The sequence below is a fragment of the Penaeus vannamei genome, chromosome 4 (assembly GCF_042767895.1).
Source record: "Penaeus vannamei isolate JL-2024 chromosome 4, ASM4276789v1, whole genome shotgun sequence".
NCBI classification, from domain to species: domain Eukaryota; kingdom Metazoa; phylum Arthropoda; class Malacostraca; order Decapoda; family Penaeidae; genus Penaeus; species Penaeus vannamei.
Genome location: NC_091552.1, coordinates 51,688,360 through 51,693,359, shown reverse-complemented (window position 1 = coordinate 51,693,359; position 5,000 = coordinate 51,688,360).

Genomic DNA, 5,000 nt, shown 5'->3' with positions numbered 1-5,000 from the left:
GCTTAACACAGAGAAGATTATGAGAGAAATTGAAGATGTTGAAGGTGTCAAAATTAAGGGAATAAATGTCAATAATATAAGGTTTGCAGATGACACAGCACTAGTGGCTGACTCGGAGGACAAGCTACAGAAATTGCTGGATGTGGTAGTTGAACATAGTGACCGGATGGGTCTTTGTATAAATAAGAACAAGTCCTTTTGCTTAGTTGCATCAACGAGAGCACTGCCTCCAAGGTGTCAAATCAAGGTACATGAGGAAACGCTGGGGCAAGTTGGGTCTTTTTGTGACCTAGGAATTAGAGTGACTTCGGATGCACGATGTGACGCAGATACAAAAGCAGGAATTGGACAGGCAAAGACTGCATTTGAGAAGATGAAGAGTGTGTTAACTAAAAGAAGAGTGAAGATAAGTACCAGACTGAGATTATTGAAATGCTACGTATGGTCAGTATTACTGTATAGCAGTGAAACATGGACCATGAGTGCAACTATGAGGATAAGACTGGAAGCCATGGAAATGTGGTCGTATCGCAGAATGTTAAAGCCAAGCTGGACTAGAAAGGTCACCATTGTGGAAGTGTTTATAATGTCCATCTTTCTCTTGTTGATGAGTAAAAACACACATCGATGCAGTATGGCACTCGGAAGGTGGCATAAGGCTAGCTAGGGTGTGGCACTCTTCACGCGCACTCAACAATGCGGGCTCTTCAGCACAGCATACGTGCTTGCGTCCGTCTCTCTCCGTCTCTTTTCCGGCGGTTACGGGAAATGCGCAATTAAAAGACAATACCCATCATATTGATATAGATAGATAGACTCTGCCCACTTGTTTTTGGAGGCATTGTTGAAAGAAAGTAGTGTTGCCTGATTAAGGAGCTGATGTGTGTGTGTGTGTGTGAGTGTGTGTGTGTGTGTGTGTGTGTGTGTGTGTGTGTGTGTGTATATATATATATATACACACACACACACACACCCATATACACACATATATACACACCCATATACACACATATATACACACACATACATATATACATATACATATATATATATATATATATATATATATACATACATATATATACACATACATATATACATATTGTTACGTAAGTATCTCTTGGCGCCCAATGAGGGGCCGCTCTTCCCAGGTAGACAGGTCACGCACAGACAGGTTCACCAGTCCTAAGTGCCGTGAAACAAATCACTACCTGTCAGGATGCTGCACTCATTTACTTCCTGTCTTACTGGGCTGGGTGAGCAGCCTCTGACGAGTGTTCGCGCCGAATAAAAATGGCGGGGATGTTTAAAAGGCAGGCTGGTAGCATTTCAGTTTATTTATACTGTCATACATCGTAGAACTACGGTCACTCTGTACACACAAACTACTTCGGCACGTCATATCCACCGTAACAGAACACTCTTCCTTCAGTGTATAAAACAATCTCCAGGTTACAGCTAACATCCAGAACGTGATCGCTCTCCATCTTCTTGCACACCCGCCACTCACCTCCGGCAGCCAATCACCGCGCCGGATTCTCGTTCCACTTGCTGGCAGCCAATCACACGACGGCATGTTTTGGCGGGCTTTTCGACACCCCGATCATCCATATATTTTGGCGGGGTTTTCGTCGCCACGAACGCAAAACACACTTGTTATTTGTTATAATATGCCTTTTTGTAACAATATATACATATACATGTACACATATACATATACATATACATATACACAAATACATATACATTTACATATATATATATACATATATATCTTTTTTATTATTATTACCAAATCCTTTATATATCCTTTCCATTTCTCCCTTTTTCGTTTTCATGTTTTCTTTTCTCTTCTTTTCTTTACACAACTTCTATATCTGTTCAGCTTCTCGCTTTCACTTTTTATTTTATCTTTCTTTATCTCTCACTTTTCCGACTTTCATTTACTTTTTTTCGATTATTTTTTATTCTTTTAATTCTCTTTTCTTTTTTTTTTTTTTGCATTTTGCATTCTTTAAAACATCTATGAGATACATTGATTTTTTGGTCATAATGATAATGATGATAGTGATGATAATAATGATAATGATGGTGATGATGATGATAACAATAATGATAATAACAATGGTAATGATTATAATGATAATGGTTATATTAATTATAATAATGATTATGATAATAATAATATGCATACTAATGATGATAATTGCAATGGCGATAATAATGACGATAAGGATAACAATAATGATAATAATAACTATAATAAATGTAATACTAATAACAATAATGATAAAAATGCTAGTCAAAGTGATGATAATATATGTATGCATATATATATATATATATATATATATATATATATATATATATATATATATATATATATATGTGTGTGTGTGTGTGTGTGTGTGTGTGTGTGTGTGTGTGTGTGTGTGTGTGTGTGTGTGTACATATACATATACCTACATACATACATATATATATATATATATAAATGTGTAAATATATACATATATATATATATATATATATATATATATATATATATATATATATATATATATATACGTTTTCGTGTAACACTAACACAAACACACACACACTAACACAAACACACACACACTAACACAAACACACACACACACTAACACAAACACACACGAACACAAACACAAACACAGCCACACACTAACACAGGCACACACACACACTCACACAAACACACACTCACTCACACAAACACACACACACTAACACACACTCACACACACACAGTCACACAAACACACACACACACACTAACACAAACACACACGCACTAACACAAAAACATACACACATTAACACAAACACACACACACACACCAACACAAACACACATACACACACTAGAACAAACACACATACACACAGTCACACACACACTCACACAAACACACACACTAACACTAACACACAAACACACACACTCACACAAACACACACACTAACAAAAACACAAACACACAGTCACACAAACACACACACACACACACACTCACACAAACACACACAGTCATACACACACACACTCACACAAACACAAACACACACACTAACACAAACACACACACACTAACACACAGTCACACACACAGTCACACAAACACACACACACACACACTCACACAAACACACACAGTCATACACGCACACACTAACACAAACACACACACACACTAACACTAACACAAACAGACACATACTAACGCAAACAGAAACACACCCACACACACACATATATATATATATATATATATATATATATATATATATATATATATATATATATATATATATATATATATATGTATGTATGTATATAAAGTACACATATTTACATATATATACACAAATGTAAGGATGCACACATACATACACTAAGAAACGCACATAGACACACCTATTTACATACACACAAACACACACATACACACACACACCCGCTCGCGCGCGCGCAGTTGCTACACGCGTCACACCCTTAGTTCCGTACGCAGAGCTAATCCTCCCGCACATCGGTTCGTATGACAAGAAAGGTCGTTTAGCGCCCCTTCATCTTCGCCGGCAGGAAGAACGAGTCAGAATGACCGTCCCTACACTGACGAAGAAGGTGGTCTAGGATCTCCTTAAGGATCGCTCCTTAGAGCTCCTTGGAGAGGGAACCTACGGAAAAGTGCATTCCGTGACGTATAAACGCCAGAAGTGCGTCGTGAAGCTCGGAAAGGCCTGCATAAGCGCTTCTGAGTTCGCGTAAGAAGCCAAACTGATGGCCGAGCTAGAGGGCGCAGGGGGAGCTCCCGTTCCGCTAGGTTTGTGCTCAAAACCCCATGCCATACTCATGACCTACAGTGGGTCAAACACTTTAGAAAGTCATTTATGTGATTCTGATAATGAGCTGTCGATATAATCAGTCATGACCCTGGCCCTACGCATAACTGAGCGCCTTTAAGAAATTCACGAGAAAGACATCGTCCACTGCGATCTCAAGAGTGACAATGTTACTGTCAGTTTCAACTCGAAGCACGAGATTAAATCCGTCCACATCATCGACTTCGGTTTTGCGTGCCACGTGGGTCACCGGTTCCACAATATGGAGATGGATAAGGAATCCACATGGTATTGTTCCTGCTTGTCCACTGGTGAGCCCATCAGCGCCGAGTGCGACCTCCCGGGATTGGGGATGATCCTGAGCGATCTCTTCGCAGATAGGACTGACATCCCGGAGGACATCGTAGAGCTCGCGGAGAGTTGCAGGAGTTACCACCACGACGCTCGTCCTCAGCTGGATGATGTCTGGGAGCGGCTGGCGTCGGAGTGCCGTGATTATGGGTTTGAGGTGCCGCGAAGGAACTGAGGCCAGTTTGGCCTCAGTTCACGCCTGCGGGCAAACTGAGCAAGTTTCGGCCATCATTGGTCGCGTGAGGCGCGACGAGGGCCGTCGCAGATGGCGCTGTGACCTAACAGTTAGCCGAGGACGCCCCCGTCTCGGGTCACGCTGCAGATGCCAATCATTGCTGGCGTGAGGCGCGACGAGGGCCGTCGCAGATGGCGCTGTGACCTAACAGTTAGCCGAGGACGCCCCCGTCTCGGGTCACGCTGCAGATGCCAATCATTGGTCGCGTGAGGCGCGAGGAGGGCCGTCGCAGATGGCGCTGTGACCTAACAGTTAGCCGAGGACGCCCCCGTCTCGTGTCACGCTGCAGATGCCAATCATTGGTCGCGTGAGGCGCGACGAGGGCCGTCGCAGATGGCGCTGTGACCTAACAGTTAGCCGAGGACGCCCCCGTCTCGTGTCACGCTGCAGATGCCAATCATTGCTGGCGTGAGGCGGGACGAGGGCCGTCGCAGATGGCGCTGTGACCTAACAGTTAGCCGAGGACGCCCCCGTCTCGTGTCACGCTGCAGATGCCAATCACTGCTGGCGTGAGGCGCGACAGGGGCCGTCGCAGATGGCGCTGTGA